Below are 17,712 nucleotides of genomic sequence, written 5' to 3'. Positions count from 1 at the left end.
TTCACAACCCTCTGAGTAAAGAAATTTCTCCTCGTCTCTGTCCTAAGTGGCTTTCCCCTTCTGTTGAAATTGTGTCCCCTGGTTCTAGATTCCTCAACCGGAGGAAAAACTTCATCTACCCTGTCTATCCCTTTAAATATTTTGTAAGTTTCAATGAGATCACCTCTCATTCTTTGAAACTCTAGAGAATACAGTCCCAGTTTCCCCAATCACTCTTCATAGGACAGTCCTGCCATCCCGGGAACAGGTCTGGTGAACCTTCATTGCACTCCCTCGATGGCAATGATATCCTTCCTAAGGTAAGGGGACCAAAACGGCACACAGTATTCCAAAGTGCAGTCCAATCAAGGTTATATACAATTGAAGCAAGATTTCACTACTCCTGTACTCAAATCGCCTTGTGATAGAGGCTAACATATCATTCGTCTTCTGAATTGCTTGCTGCACCTGCATGTTAGCTTTCAGTCACTTATTGACAAGGACACCCAGGCCCCTTTGTACATCTACACTTTCTAATCTCTTACCATTTAACAAATAATCTGCACATCTGTTTCTCCGACCAAAGTGGATAACCTCACATTTTTACACATTATATTCCATGTGCCACTTTCTTGTCCACTCACTAAGTCTGTCCAAATCCCCTTGAAGCTGCTTTGCATCTTCCTCACAACACACATTCCCACCTAGTTTTGTGTCATCTGCGAACTTGGAAATACGACATTTGGTTCCCACCTCCGAATCATTGATATATATTGTGAACAGCTGGGTCACAGTGTGGTGGTGAACAGTTGTATTTCTGTCTGGAGGAAGGTTTACAGTGGGTTCCCCATGGTTCCTCATAACTTCAGTTATGTGCAGACACTGGAAAAGCTGGGGTTGTTCTCCTTGGAGCAGAGCAAGTTCAGAACAACTTTGACAGAGTTAGAATCAAGGAATCAAATGGTTACAGTACAGAAGGAGACCATTCAGTCCATCATGTCCATGACAGCTCTTTGCAAGAGCAAATCAGCTAATTACACTCCTCTGCCCTTTCATTGTAACCCTGCAAATTTTCTCTATTCAGGTGTTTATCCAATTCCCTTTTGAAAGCCACGATTGAATCTGCCTCCAGCACATTCTCAGGCAGTGTATTCCAGATCCAAACCACTCACTCTGTCCCACACCCCTGGTACCATTGCAGAAAATCTCTTCCGTTCATTTCATCCCTCATAAATAATTGAAATGAAATGTTTATTAGGAAATGCACAATATAAAAAAGAGAGAGAAATAAATGCTGAGAAAAATAGAAGTCAATGTTTGGAAGGTAAAAAGAGCAAAATATGTAACTTTTATTCTGGTTGAGTGAGAGGAATATATCACACTCTGGGGCTTTTTAAGAGGATTTACTGATAAACCTGGGTTTTGAGAGGAAGCTGGTTCATGGTTTACAGAACAAATTCAGTCCCTGGGGTGGAGCCAACAGCTGCACCGTCCAATAACAGACAGGATGGGGACACTGTCTCAGGCCTGGTGAGCTCAGTCGATGAAAGCATGAAACTCTGAATCTCAAGTTTTTGAGTTTGAGCCCCACGGTGGGTGTCTTTTATTTCCTTTTTAGGCTGATTTTACAGCCATTCTCCAGCTCTGAATTCCTCGGCAGAGAGTTCAAGGAGTGTTTGAAATGAGATTCAACAGCAGTATGAGAAAGTCTCTCCTTGATTCAGGACTCTTACCTCTCTGCAGCAACTCGCTGCTGAAGATTGAACTTTATCTCATTTCATTCTCAGCTCATGGTCAGTGTGGACCAATGGGACTTCTGGCTGTCTCCCACTTCACAATCCATCAGTGCTTAGAAATCAATGGGGAATATTACTCACATGTTGTAATGTTTTATAAATACTTGAATGTATTTCACACTGTGTCTAACAGTGTGAATCTCCCCTGGTATATCAGCTCACCAACACTTCAACAGAACATTCACATAATGTGAGCTCTGAGATCTGTTCAGATCCAATTCCCAAGACCTGGAAAGTGGGATTGGGCTGGATCGCTCTTTTTCAGCTGGCACAGACACGATTGCTAAATGGTCTCAGTCTGTGCCATAAATTTTCTCCATTTTCTATGTTCTATGAAGTGAGGTGTGATTGGGAGGGGCAATTCCACCAGGGTTATATTTTCTACCAAAACAATGACACAAGGGATACTTCACTTTTTTATTCATTCATTCATGCGATGTGGGCATCGCTGGCTGGGCCAGCATTTATTGCCCATGAGAAGGTGGTGGTGAGCTGCCTTCTTGAACCATTGCAGTCCATGTGGGGTAGGTACACCCACAGTGCTGTGAGAAGGGGAGTTCCAGGATTTTGACCCAGCGACAGTGAAGGAACGGCGATATAGTTCCAAGTCAGGATGGTGTGTGGCTTGGAGGGGAACTTGCATGTGGTGGTATCCCCTGTATTTGCTGCCCTTGCCCTTCTAGGTGCTAAAGGTCACTGGTTTGGAAGGTGCTGTCTAAGGAGTTGTGGTGCATTGCTGCAGTGGATTTTGTAGACGGTACACACTCTGCAACTGTGCGTCGATGGTGGAGGGAGTGAATGTTTGCAGATGGGGTGCCAATCAAGCGGGCTGCTTTGTCCTGGCGGTGTTGAGATTCTTGAGTTGGAATTGCACCCATCCAGGCAAGTGGAGAATATTCCATCACACTCTTGACTTGTGCCTTGTGGATGGTGGACAGGCTTTGGGGAGTCAGGAGTCATGGATGAGTGAGAGGAATATATCACACTTTGGGGCTTTTGTAAAAGGATTTATTAATAAACCTGGGATTTGAGAGGAAGCTGATTCATGGTTTACAGAACAAATTCAGCCCCTGGGGTGGAGCCAACAGCTGCACTGTAATTACTCACCTCAGGATTCCAAGCCTCTGGCCTGCTCTTGTAGTCACGTTATTTGTATGGCTACCCATGGTAACCTCCATGATGTAGATGGTGGGGGATTCAGTGATTGTAATGCTATTGAATGTCAAGGGGAGATGGTTAGATTCTCTCTTGTTGGAGATATTCATTGCCTGGCACTTGTGAGGTGCGAATGTTACTTGCCACTTATCATCCCAAGCCTGTGAGACTGAAATAGCTCAGTTGGGAGTGTGTTAGACTGAAGATCCCTGGTTCAATCTGGGGTTTTGTCAGTTCTCATTTATTCTGCATCGCCCTTTGGTTTTGACTCTTGAGCTGCACAATTTACACTGAAATTATTTACCCAACTCTGAAGGTTGGATTGGAATAGAGAGATATCAAGGATGGGAAATATTTACATTGTCTGCTTTAGCTTATTCTCTATCTCCCTGTGTCCTTTCCCCCAGTTTTTGACTCTCTCGGGGCCGGGTGAACATTTGATTTGCTGCATTTGTCCCAAACTGAAGCCTTTTCCACATCTCTGGGTGGCCAGACTCGCTCTGTCTGTTTTTGTTGCTCGTGACCATTAACGAGAACAGGCCACGAGTTCAACGTTTATCAGCAAACGGAAGATAATTGGAAAGAATTCTGTGTTACTCCAGATCAGTGACAAAGATGCAATGGATGTTATTCAAAATAAATTCCCTTTGACATTTTATGTAAACTTGTTTGCATCCAAAAGTTGGATTTTAAGCGTAACAAAAATGTGTCAAATTATTGACTGACCATGTGACAGCGCACATGGGGATCAAATCCACAGCCTTGTTGTTATCAACACTGCGTCCTAACCAACTGAACTAAGCGGCCTATAGACAGAGCCAGGTATGGGTTTGAGCCGCACGCTGGGCGGTTTGTGTTTTATTTCTCACACTGGGTGACAGAGCAATTGTACAAACAATGGACACATCACATCCCGGAAACATTGTTCTGATATAAAACAGTGTAAAATAAGAACTGAGCATGGAAATGGAACGGAACCAGAAATCAGGACTTTAATCTATTGAAGTTGATCTTGAAATTCAACCATTCACTGAACATTCCAATTGATCGAACTCTCTTCTGAAATAAAATCCAGGAACTTGAGCTGCTGTAAAACGCAACTGAGCCTGACGTGATTTGAACACGCAACCTTCTGATCTGGAGTCAGACGCGCTACCGTTGTGCCACAAGCTCACATATAAAGCAAAGTGGTTCCATTCCTGACAGATTTACTTCTTGTTTAGATTCAGTGATTGAAATTAATTCAATCCTCATCTGACCTCCACTCTGTAAAGGCCTGCAATCCGATCTGAACCCGACGACCTGTGTCGGGTTCGGGTCATGTCGGGTCGCTCTTCCGGTTCTGGCTTTCGGGCTCGGGTCAGGTTGGGTCAGGTTCAGGTCAGGCTGGGTCCAGGTTGGTCTGAGTCCGTGTCGGACACACACAGTAAGTATTACATTTAACTTTGCTGGGAAGTTAAGTTTAATAAGTGTCAAAAGTTGAAAAGCCAACCAAAGCCGGGAGTCCGGGTCATTAAGGAGGGAAACTCTGAGTCTGCGCAGTGAGCAAGTGAGCATCTCTATGACGTCATTGCGCTCATGCTGCAGCTTCCTGTCGATTCGGAATCGGGAGGTAGATAAAGTGAACATTCCGGTGGTCGGGTAAGGCTCGGGTTAGTTTGGGCGTGGGAATAAATGGAGATACTCAGGCCGGGTCAGGCTCGGGTCCAATGTGGTTCTGTCAGGTTCGGGTCGGGTTTTTTTTCCTGACCTGAGCAGGCCTTTACCGCTCTGTCAGTTCAGTGCCTTATTTAAACTATAACTTGGAGTTCTGTTTTACAGGGTCTCGGCTGTTTAAGTGTTTCCGAGACCCACTACTCTGATTAATCAGACATTTTGCTGCTAACTGCTGCTGCTACAATTGAAATGTAAAAAAGAATTTCTAGTGACCTGCAACCAATGGACAAATACATTTCAGAAAGATAAAGCTCATTCACCAATCCACAAATGTGTTTTTCTGCTTATATTTATAAACAACTCCTTCTCTCCACTATGAGAACTATACAATCACTCCAGTTATTTGAAAGTTAGTGTAAGATGTTCCAGTTCATCAATTTTAAAACTGCAGCAGGTATTTTCCAGAAAACATCTCTGTTGGAACCTCAGTCCCAGTTAGATTGAAAGTGGACAATTAATGTATTCACTTGTTCATTGTGGACAGGTGTCTGACTTCGAATAAATCTCATTAACTTTCAATGAGGTGGCAGTATTTCTGTGCTCCCATTTTACACAGTCTGTCCTGTTCATGCACCATGTTTTTAATCTCCTCTCCCATTCTCCACAGGATACAGATTGCAAGCATCATCAATCGAGCTGTTGAAAAGCATTGGAAGAATCTGGTCACACAGGTATTGAAACATTCATTTTCTGCCATTTTCCAAGTTGGTTGCTTTAAACACCGTACGATGTGCAATCATCTTTAAAAGAGATTCTCTTCAATATCCAATACAAACTGTATTACAAACCTGACAGACAAACACAGGAGAACAAGTGACTAGTGAACACAAACCTCATGGTGCTCATTTTCAGATTTATTGCAGTCATCTTACAAAACAAGTGAAAGAATATTACAGTGAAATGATTTGGAAAGTAGGTGTGACTTTTGTTGGTGCCTTTCTTTGCTCTGTTGGTGAAACTTTCTTGCACCTGACTCCTGTTCATGTCTCTGTTTCCTCTATTGAATGAGGAAGGAGGTATTTGATCAGAAATCAACTGGATTGTGTACCTTTGAGAGGGGATTTCTGCACCATCAGGGCTGGAAACAGGAGTGAGTGAAAGACAATGTGTGGAGTTTGATTTTGTACAGAGGGAGAGCAAATCTAACAGGACTGTGAGATATTGGCCTGGATTTTACAGCCCCAATCGCGGTGAACTCTGAGACTTTCACTGCTGTTGAGGGTCTGAACAGCACTGCAACTGCCGGTACATGCACACACTAACACCAGCATCTGGAAGTTGTGGTGGTGAGAAATGTGCTTGGAAGGAGCCTCTGATCATAATCGCATCAGCCCACTCTTTAAAGTGACAGGGACCTGTAGTTCAGCAATTTGGGCTCATTGCCCACAATGTACCCTGATTTTTACCTGGGTTGGATTAAAGCCGGTACCAACAGGCTGCTCGGGAAAGACTTTTCTGTTGACACAACAGCTCCACTATTCCAGGAAGACACCGGCAGCAGCAGTGGTCAACTTTCAGAGGGAGTTCAGACATTTTAAATGTTGTATTTTATTTCTTAATTGTATGTAACTTTTTAGCATAGCCTGATCAGAGTTCTCAAATTTACATCTGACTTTTTATTAACAAGATTGAAGTGCTTTTAAAAGATCTCTAAAATCCTGCTTCCATGTAGATGACATTGGAAGATGACTTCAGAATAGCTTAGACTATCTTTCTAACAGGTACTGCAACAGCTTAAGACCTACTTTTCTGCAAAAGCTGGTGAATTACCTTCCGGGAGCGGAGAGGAGCGGAGCGGAGCTGACCTATATGGACCGATATAAGGAGAACGTTGAGAGTGGAGCCGATAAATCCAATCCGAGGATCGAGGCCCAGTCTCTTACCTTCCAGGAGTGGAGTGGAGCTCTTACAGTGTGCTGGAGTTTTGAAAAAAAAGAAGCCAACTGTGATGTCAGAGGAGAGCTGAAAGTTGATTGGTTGGTGAGTCACTGCTGTTTGTGTATTTAAATATCTTAAAGAAAAGGGCAAAGTTTTTTTACTTGAAAAAAAAACCTCTGCTGATAAGATGAGTACTACTAAAGTGTTTTTTTTATTCAGTGTAGCTTATGAAGGACTTTAGATTGTAGTGGGTAGAACAAGGCCCCTAGTGTCATTAGTACTTTTTAATTAAGGGAGTAACTAATTAATCTAAGGGTAAGTCATGGCAGGAGAGCTCAGTCCCGTGATATGCTCCTCCTGCGCTATGTGGGGATTCAGGAACCCTCCCAGTCTCCATGACGACCATGTGTGCAGGAAGTGTATCCAGCTGCAGCTACTGGCTACTCGCATTATGGAGCTGGACCTGCGTGTGGTTTCACTGTGGAGCGTCCACGAAGCTGTGGGCGTCATGGATAGCATGTTTAGTGAGGTGGTCGCACCGCAGGTAATGGATGCACAGGCAGAAAAGGGATGGGTGACCACCAGATGGAATAGTCGGAGCAGGCAGGTAGTGCAGGAGTCCCCTGTGGCCAACCCCCTCTCAAACAGATACACCGCTTTGGTTACTGTTGGGGGGAAGACCTCCCAGGGGAAAAGAGCAACAGCGCGGTCCGTGGCACCACGGAGGGCTCTGCTGCACAGCAGGGGAGGAAAATGGGTGGAAGAGCTATTGTGATAGGGGATTCTATCATAAGGGGTGCAGATAGGCGTTTCTGTGGCCGCAAACGAGACTCCAGGATGGTATGTTGCCTTGCTAATACTAGGGTCAAGGATGTTTCGGAGCAGCTGCCGGAAATTCTGAAAGGGGAGGGTGTGCAGCCAGAGATCGTGGTCCATATTGGTACGAACGACATAGGCAGGAAGAGAGATGAGGTTCTGCAAAGTGAATATAGGGAGTTAGGCAGAAGGTTAAAGAGCAGGACCTCTAGGGTTGTAATCTCAGGATTACTCCCTGTGACACGTGCTAGTGCGGGTAGGAATAGGAGGATTAGGCAAATGAATGCATTGCTGAAGACTGGCGAAGGCGGGAGGGCTTCAGGTAGATTAGATTAGAGATACAGCACTGAAACAGGCCCTTCGGCCCACCAAGTCTGTGCCAAACATCAACCACCCATTTATACTAATCCTACACTAATCCCATATTCCTACCACATCCCAACCTGTCTCTATATTTCCCTACCACCTACCTATACTAGTGGCAATTTATAATGGCCAATTTACCTATCAACCTGCAAGTCTTTTGGCTTGTGGGAGGAAACCGGAGCACCCGGAGAAAACCCACGCAGACACAGGGAGAACTTGCAAACTCCACACAGGCAGTACCCGGAATCGAACCCAGGTCGCTGGAGCTGTGAGGCTGCGGTGCTAACCACTGCGCCACTTGGATCATTGGGATCTCTTCTGGTGCAGAGGTGACCTGTACAAGAGGGACGGGTTGCATCTGAACTGGAAGGGGACCAATATCCTTGTAGGGAGATTTTATAGTAATACACTGGAGGGTTTAAACTAGTCTTGCAGCGGGGGTGGGACCCAAAGTAGTAGTCTCTCCGATGAGATAGTTGAGGCAAATGGAGAGGTTAAAGCAAGCAAGTCCAGTAGGCAGGCCAGGCAGGGGCAGGACAGGGAGCGTGGAAGGTCTGGTGGGCTAAACTGCATTTACTTTAATGCAAGTATCCTTACAGGTAAGGCAGATGAACTCAGAGCATGGATCGGTACATGGGATTGTGGTATTGTAGCTATTACGGAAACGTGGTTGAGGGATGGGCAGGACTGGCAGCTCAATGTTCCGCGGTACCGATCCTTCCGGCGTGACAGAGGTAGAGGTAAGAGAGGAGGGGGAGTTGCACTATTGATTAGGGAGGACATCACGGCAGTACTTAGAGAGGATATCCCGGGGTGAATGTCCAGTGAGGCCATACTGGTAGAACTTAGAAATAATAAAAGGGTGATCCCTTTGATGGGATTATACTATAGGCCCCCCAATAGTCAGAGGGAAGTGGAGGAGCATATATGTAGGGAAATCACAGATAGGTATAGGAATTATAGGGTTGTAATAGTAGGTGATTTTAACTTCCCTAATATTGACTGGGACTGCCTTAGTGCTAAGGGATCAGATGGGGAAGAATTTGTTAAGTGAGTCCAGGATAGTTTTCTGAAGCAGTACGTGGATGGCCCGACTAGAGAAGGGGCTACACTCGATCTCCTCTTAGGAAATGAGAATGGGCAGGTGGTTGATATGGCAGTGGGGGAGCACTTTGGGACCAGTGACCATAACTCTATTAGCTTCAAGATAGTTATGAAAAAGAATAGGACTGGTCCTCAGGTTGAAGTCCTAAATTGGGGGAAGGCTAATTTCCATGGCATCAGACAGGAACTCTCAAAAGTTGAATGGGAGAGGCTGTTTACAGGTAAAGGGACGTCTGGCAAGTGGGAGGCTTTTAAAAGTGAGATAGGAAGAGTTCAGGGCCAGCATGTTCCTGTTAGATGGAAGGGCAAGGCTGGCAAGTTTAGGGAACCTTGGTTGACGAGGGATATTGAGGGTCTGGTCAGGACAAAGAAGGAGGCATACGTCAGGTATAGGCAGCTGGGATCGAGCGAGTCCCTCGAGAAGTATAGGGGATATAGGAGTATACTTAAGAAGGAAATTAGGAGGGCGAAAAGGGGCCATGAGATTTCCCTGGCAGATAAGATAAAGGAGAATCCCAAAAGATTCTATAAGTGTATTAAGAGTAAAAGGGTAGCTAGGGAGAGAGTAGGTCCCCTTAAGGATCAGTGTGGCAATCTGTGTGTGAAGCCACGCGAAATGGGCGAGGTCTTAAATGAATATTTCTTGTCTGTATTTACCGTGGAGAAGGTCATGGAAGCTAGTGAGTTCAAGGGAGGGAACAGCGATATCCTGCAGCATATCAACATTACAAAGGAGGAGGTATTGGAGGTTTTGAAGCGCATTAAGGTGGATAAATCCCCAGGGCCTGATCAGATGTATCCTAGGATGCTATGGGAAGCAAGGGATGAGATTGCTGGGGCGCTGGCAGAGATTTTTGTATCATCGTTCGCCACGGGTGAGGTACCGGAAGACTGGAGGATAGCTAATTTGTTAATTAATAAATTAAATAACAAATCATGTCACCTCTTTCTCTTCTAAACTCTGGCGGAGACAAGCCTAGCTTGTCCAATATTTCCTCGTAAGACAGCCCACCCATTCCATGTATTAGTCTCGTAAACTTTCTCTGTACTACCTCCAATGCATTTACATCCTTCCGCAAATAAGGAGACCAGTACAGTACTCAGTACTGCAGAAGAGGTCTCACCAATGTCCTGTATAGCGGAAGCATAACCTCCCTACTATTGTATTCAATTCCCATGGTGATAAATGATAACATTCTATTAGCTTTCCTAATTACGTGCTGGACCTGCATACTAACCTTTTGCAATTCATGCCCTCGGACACCCAGATCCCTCTGCATCTCAGAGCTCTGCAATCTCTCACCATTTAGATAATATGCTTTTTTATTCTTCCTGCCATAGTGGACAATTTTCGACTTTCCCACATTATACTCCATTTGCCAGGTCTTTGCCCAATCACTTAACCTATCTATATCCCTTTGTAGCCCCCTTATGTCCTCTTCACAACCTACTTTCCTACCTATCTTTGTGATCAGCAAATTTAGCAACAATACCTTCGGTCCCTTCATCTAAGTCATTTATATAAATTGTAAAAAGTTGAGGCCCCAGCACAGAACCCTGTGGCACACCACTCGTTACTTTTTGCCAACCAGAAAATGACCCATTTATGCTGACTCTCTGTTTCCTGTCAGCTAGCCAATCTTCTATCCATGCCAATATGTTACCCCCGACACCATGAGCTTTTATTTTCTGCAATAACCTTTGATATGGCACCTTATCCTTCTGGAAATCGAAATACAATACATCCACTGGTTCCCCTTTATCCACAGCACATGTAACTCCCTCAAAGAACTCCAATAAATTGGTTAAACATGATTTCCCTTTCAAAAAACCATGTTGACTCTGCCTGACTACCTTAATTTTTTCTAAATGCCCTGCTATAACATCTTCAGTAATCGCTCCTAACATTTTCCCTAAGACAGATGTTAAGCTAACTGGCCTGTCGTTTCCTGCTTTCTGTCTCCCTCCCTTTTTGAATAAATGAATTACATTCGCTACTTTCCAATCTAACAGAACCTTCCCGAAGCGAGGGAAATTTGGAATATTAAAACCAGCGCATCAACTATCTCACTAGCCAATTCAGGACCTGGCGACCTGTCAACCCGCAGCTCCAACAATTTGTTTAGTACCACTTCCCTGGTGATTGTAATTTTCTTGAGTTCCTCCATCCCTTCAATTTCCTGATATACGGCTCATACTGGGATGTTATTTGTATCCTCAATAGTGAAGACCGATGCAAAGTATCTGTTCAATTCATCTGCCATCTCTTAATTATCCATTATTAATTCCCCAGACACACTTTCTATTGGACCAACAGTCGCTTTGTTAACTCTTTTCTTTTCAAAATATCTATCGAAACTCTTACTAGTTGTCTTGAAATTTCTTGCGAGCTTTCTCTCATACTCTAATTTTACCTTCCTTATCAATCTTTTAGTCATTCTTTGCTGTTCTTTTTATATTCTGTCCAATCTTCTGACCTGCCTCCCACCTTTGCACAATTATAGGCTTTTTCTTTAAGTTTGATAGTATCTTTAACTGTTTTCGTGAACCATGGATGGTGAGTCCCATCTTTGGAACTTTTCTTTCTCGTTGAAATGTATCTATTCTGTGTATTCTGAAATATCCCCTTAAATGTCTGCCACTGCATCTCTATTGACTTATCCCTTAACCTAATTTGCCAGTTCACTTTAGCTAGCTCTGCTTTCATGACCTTATAATTGCCCTTATTTAAATTTAAAATACTAGTCTGGGACCCACTCTCCTCTCCCTCAAACTGAATGTAAAATTCAATCATATTATAATCGCTACTACCTAGGGGCACCTTAACTATGAGGTCATTAATTAATCCTATCTCGTTGCACAATGCCAGGTCTAGTATAGAATGCTCTCTGGTTGGCTCCATAATGTATTGTTCCAAGAAATTATCCCCAAAACATTCTATGTACTCCTCATCTAGGCTACCTCTGCCCATCTGAATTTCCAATCTATATGTAGATTAAAATCCCCCATAATTATCACAGTACATTTCTGACAAGCTGCCATTATTTCTTCCTTTATATCCCATCTGACAGTGTGGTTAATGTTCGGTGGGCTGTACACCACTCCCACAAGTGACTTCTTGCCTTTATGATTTCTCATTTGTACTCAAACTGCTTCTGCATCCTGATCTCCAGAACTCAGGTCATCCCTCTCTATTACGCTAATACCATCATTAATTAACAGAGCTACCCCGTCACCTTTTCCTAGCTTCCTGTCCTTCCAAAATGCCATGTCACCTCCAATATTCACATCCCAATCTATGTCGCCCTGCAGCCATGTCTCTGTAATGACTATCAGATCCTACATATTTATTCTATTTGTGCTCCCAGTTCATCTGTTTTGTTTCAAATGCTCCATGCATTCAGATACAGAGCATTTAGTTTTGTCCTTTTATTATTTTTGTCACCTCTTGCCTTATCTGTCTATTTACTCTTAGATTTGTACATTCTGTCCCTTCCTGTCACAGTCTGTTTATCATTTCCCATATTTATACCTTTCTCTCTTGCCTTGTCTCTCCTCCTTGATTCACCATATCTTCCCAAATTTGATCCCTTGCCCCCACTATTCAGTTTAAAACCGTCTCTACTTCCCTCGTTATGTGGCTCGCTAGAACACCGGCACCAGCACGGTTCAGGTGTAGACCGTCCCAACGGTACAGCCACCTCTTTTCCCAGTACTGGTGCCAACGCCCCATGAACCAGAACCCACTACTACCACACCAGTCTTTCAGCCGCACATTACTTTCTCTAATTGTATTTGTCCTATGCCAATTTGCACATGGCTCAGGTAATAACCCAGAGATGATTAACTTTGAGGTTCTGCTTCTTAATTTGGTGCCTAGTTCCTCACACTGACTTTGCAGAACCTCTATCCTTGTCCTGCCGATGTCTTTGGTACCGACATGGACCACGACGACTGGATCCTCCCCCTCCCATTGTATGTTTCGCTCCAGCCCTGAGCAGATGTCCTGAATCCTGGCACCGGCAGGCAACACAGCCGTCTGGACTCTTGCTTTTGCTGCAGAGAACAGAGTCAATCCACCTTACTATACTGTCCCCTACTACCACTACATTCCTTTTTTCTCCCTCTTTGAGCCGCAAACACTTACTGCAGACCTGTTTGCCCTGGATCACACTGGCATCCAGGAACTCCCACATGCTGCAGCTGTGACACATCACCTGTCCTGTCATCCTTAACGTGTTTCAATTAACTACTTAAATATTTTATTCAATTATTCATTTTATTGCATATTTTATTAAACTTACCACTAGTTTGTTTACTATTTTAAACGTGAGGACCACAATGGATCTTAATCACTTACCAGATGCGCATCAAGCAGGTCGGTTCTTCCAAACCAATCAACTACCTGCTTGCCTGTGATGTCACAGCTTACCAGATCCTCACCAAACAGCTCCTTCCACTGCACCGAAGAAAGAACCAAATCCTGTATACTCACCCCAGCGGCTCTCCGTTTCCCTGCTCTCACTCTCCATTGTGACGTCACTCCTCGATTTTTTTTCCCCTGCTCTGCTCCTCTCTCTCTCGCTCTGTCTCCGAATCTGTGCTTTTGGCGCATTTCTTCATTTGTTGTTCCGTTGTGATCTTCTGTTTCTGGTCCAAAAATCTGACTCTGGTGGGACTTGAACCCACAACCTTTGAATATCGTCTCAATCATTATTTAGAAGTCCAACACGCTATCCATTGCGCCACAGAGCCTCACACATTTTTATTAACATCACTAAGGCCTTTGATCTTGTCAGCAGAGACGGCCTCTTCAAACTGCAATGGAACATAGGCTGCCCTCCTGACCTCTTGGGCATCATCTCTTCTTTCTACGAGAACATGCACAGTTCCATCAGTTACAATGGAGCAACATCAGACGCTTTCAAGATCAGCAGTGGGGTAAAGCAGGGCTGCGCGCTGGCGCCAACTCTCTTAGGAACAGAGGAACATAGGAGTAAGCTATTCAGCCCGTCGAGCCTGCTCTGTCATTCAATTCGATCATGGCTGATCATCTACCTCAAAGCCCCTTTCCCATGCTATCCCCATATCCCTTGATGTCATGAGTATCAAGATTTCTATCAATTTCTGTCTTGAACATGCTCAATGATTGAGCTGCCACAGCCCTCTGGGGCACAGTATTCCAATGATTCACCACCGTCTGAGTGAAGAAATTCCACCCATCTCAGTTTTAAATGGCCTACTCCTTATTCTGAGACGATGTCCTTTGGTTTTAGACTCACCAACCAGGGAAAACATCCTGTCTCCATCCACACTGTCACGCCCTGTAAGAATTTTGTCAGTTTCAATCAGATCACCTCTCATTCTTCGAAACTTTAAGGAATACAGGCCCAGTTTCCTCATAAGACAATCCCACCATCCCAGGGATTAGTCTGGTGACATAAAAACAAGAAATGCTGGAACCACTCAGCAGGTCTGGCAGCATCTGTGAAAAGAGAAGCAGAGTTAACGTTTCAGGTCAGTGACCCATCTTCGGAACTGACATATATTAGAAAAGTCACAGGTTATAAGCAAGTGGGGTGGGGGTGGGGCAAGAGATAACAAAGGAGAAGGTGTAGATTGGACAAGGCCACATAGCTGACCAAAAGGTCATGCAGCAAAGGCAAACAATATGTTAATGGTGTGTTGAAAGACAAAGCATTAGTACAGCTTAGGTGTTAATGGACTGAATATTGAACAGCAGGAAGTACAAACCTGAAAAAAAACAGTAGGTAAGCAAACTGAACAAACTGAGATGAAATGAAATAAATGCAAATAAAAGATTAGTCTGTTGACCCTCTGTTTCACCCCCTCTATGGCAAGTGTATCCTTCATAAGATGAGGAGACTAAACTGTACACAATACTCCAGTGCGGATTCACCAAGGCTCTATACAATTGCAGCAAGACATCTTTACTCCTGTACTCATGACCCCTCGTGTGGGTACAACATACCATTTGCCTTCCTAATTGATTGCTGCACCTGCACAAGAGCTTTTAGTGTCTCAGGAACAAGGACACCCAGGTCCCTTTGGACATCGACACTTCCCAACCTCTCACCATTTAAGAAATACTCTGACTTTCTGTTTATTCTACCAAAGTGAATACCTTCACACTTATTCACATTATATTCCATGTTCTTGCCCATTCACTTAGCCTCTCCAGGTCTCCTGGAAGCCTCTCTGCATCCTCCTCACAACTCACACTTCACCGAGCTTTGTGTCATCTGCAAACTTGGAAATATTACATTTAATCCCCACATCCAAATCATTTATATAGGTTGTTAACAGCTGTGGCTCCAACACTGATCCTTGCAGTACCCCAATAGTAACAGCCTGCCATCCTGAGAAGGACCCGTTATTCCTGCTCTCTGTTTTCGGTCTGTTAACCAATTCTCAATCCATATCAGTATATTATCCCCAAGCCGATGTGCTCTAATTTTGTTTACTCACCTCCTGTGTGGGACCTTACCAAAGGAAAATACAAATACCACACATCCACTGGTTCTCCTTTATCTGTTCTATAGGTAACATCCTCAAAAATCTCAACAGGTTTTTCAAACCTGTTTTCCTTTTCATAAATCTATGTTGACTCTGCCCAATCATGTCATCATTTTCGAACTGTCTAGTTATCACATCCTTTATAATTGGCATATTCTTCTCCATGCTGCTATTGTACACTTTCAATTACTCAGATATAGGTGTTCACCTGCACATCAGAGCTGACGACAAGCTGTTCAACTTGGCAAGACTGTGCGCCAAGACTAAAGTGGGTAAATTCCTAGTCTGTGAGTTGCTATTTGCTGATGATGCTGTGCTGACATCCCATAATGAAGTTCAGTCACAGCAGCTTGTCGATCGGTTCTCCCTGGCCTGCAAAGAGTTTGGACTGACAATCAGCATCACGAAGATGAAAGTTACGGGCCAGGACGTAGAGACTCCACTTTCCATCAACATCGACAACCTCACTTTGGAGGTTGTCAACAGCTTCACATACCTTCAATCAACAATCACCAGCAATCTGGCCCTTGATGCTGAAATCAGCACCAGGATTGCCAATGCTGCAGCTGTCATGTCAAAGTTGAGAAGACAAGTGTGAACCGACAGCAAACTGACCGAAAATACAAAGCTCCACGTGTACCAGGCTTGTGTTCTCAGCACCCTCCTTTATAGTAGAGAAGCATCAACAACTTATACAAGCCAAAAAAAGCGGCTGAACAGCTTCCACCTCCACTGCCTCAGATGGATACTGGGCATCTCCTGGCAGGACAGAGTGCCGAATGCGGAAGTACACCAGCGTGCAGGGATCCGCAGCATGTTTGCCCTCTTGAGTCAGCGGTGACTCTGTTGACTGGGCCAAATGGATGACCGTGACATTGCCAAATACATGCTCTTTGCTGAGCTTGCTATCAGCATGAGATCAACAGGTCAGGGAAAAAAATCAAGTCCTTTGGAGAGGTTTGAGTTAATTCAGGAGAGTGGGCATGGATTTATCAATGGGAGTTCATGCTTGACGAATCTAACTGCATTTGTTGATAAACTATCTGAGAATACTGATGAAGGGAATGCAGTGGATGTTGTTTATATGGATATTACGAAAGCATTTTATAAAGTACCACATAAAAGGGTGGTTAACAAAATTGGGGTTCATGGATTAGGAGGGTCAGCGTCCATTTGGATAGTAAATTGTTTTAAAGACTGAAAACAGCGAGTCATATTAAATGGTTCTTGGTCAGACCGGAGGATAGTCGACAGTGGTGTTCCCCAAGGGTCAGTGCTAGAACCACTGCTTTTTTTGGTAAAGGTAAGTGACTTGGATCTTGGAATACAGAGTAGAATCTCAAAATATGCCGATGACACCAAACTTGGAGAAGTGGCCAACAGTGAAGATGATATGAACTGCCTGCAACAGGACAGTGATAGGATAACAGAATGGGCAGACAGGTGGCAGATGGAATTTAATAGTGACAAGTGTGAGGTGATGTATTTTGGCATAAGGAATAGGGAGAGGCAATATATACTTAATGGCACAGTTATAAAGAGTGTGCTGGAATAGATGGACTTGGGGTTCATGTGCATCAATCTTTGAAGGTGGCAAGACATATTGCGAGAGTGGTTAGCAAAGCATATGGGATCTTGGGCTTTATAAATAGAGGCATTGAGTACAAAAGCAGGGAAGTTATGCTGAACCATTATAAAAATCTGGTTAGGCCCCAATTGGAGTGTTGCTTCCAGTTCTGCTCAGCAGACTTTAGAAAGAATGTGAGGGTCCTGGAGAGGATGCAGAGGCGATTTAACAGAATGGTTCCAGGGATGGGAGATTTTAGTTACAAGGTTAGGTTGGAAAAGCTAGGATTATTCTGCCTATATCAAAGGAGATTGAGTGGAGAATTGATAGAGGTGTTTTACACCTCCAGAGAACAGGCCATCCTGGACTGGGTATTGTGTAATGAGAAAGGATTAGTTAACAATCTTGTTGTGTGGGGTCCCTTGGGGAAGTGCGCCCATAATATGATAAAATTCTTCATTAAGATGGAGAGTGAGAGAGTTGATTCAGAGACTCGGGTCCTGAATCTAAACAAAGGAAACTATGAAGGTATGAGGCGGGAGTTGGCGATGATAGATTGGGGAACGTTACTTAAAGGGTTGACAGTGGATAGGCAATGGCTAGCATTTAAAGAGCGCATGGATGAATTACAACAATTGTTCATTCCTGTCTGTGCAAAAGTAAAACAGGAAGGGTGGCTCAACTGTGGCTTACAAAAGAAATTAAGGAAAGAATTAGATACAAGGAGGAGAAATATAAAATGGTCAGAACAAGCAGCAAACCTGAAGATTGTGAGCAGTTTGGAATTTAGCAGAGGCG

At 44.0% G+C, this 17,712-nt stretch overlaps 2 non-coding genes across 2 annotated transcripts; both read right to left on the bottom strand.

The window, feature by feature from the left end:
- Nucleotides 1–4,031: 4,031 nt before the first annotated feature.
- Nucleotides 4,032–4,103, bottom strand: trnaw-cca (transfer RNA tryptophan (anticodon CCA)). The gene has a single exon. It is a non-coding gene; the product is annotated as a tRNA-Trp (tRNA).
- A 9,371-nt stretch (nucleotides 4,104–13,474) lies between these two features.
- Nucleotides 13,475–13,565, bottom strand: trnar-ucu (transfer RNA arginine (anticodon UCU)). Its single transcript is given in 2 exon segments — nucleotides 13,475–13,510; nucleotides 13,529–13,565. It is a non-coding gene; the product is annotated as a tRNA-Arg (tRNA).
- Between the last annotated feature and the right edge of the window lie 4,147 nt (nucleotides 13,566–17,712).

This window comes from Heterodontus francisci, unplaced genomic scaffold (genome assembly GCF_036365525.1).
Source record: "Heterodontus francisci isolate sHetFra1 unplaced genomic scaffold, sHetFra1.hap1 HAP1_SCAFFOLD_121, whole genome shotgun sequence".
Taxonomy (NCBI): domain Eukaryota; kingdom Metazoa; phylum Chordata; class Chondrichthyes; order Heterodontiformes; family Heterodontidae; genus Heterodontus; species Heterodontus francisci.
The sequence above is the reverse complement of the archived record's forward strand: the minus strand, read 5'-3'. Positions and strand labels throughout refer to the sequence as shown.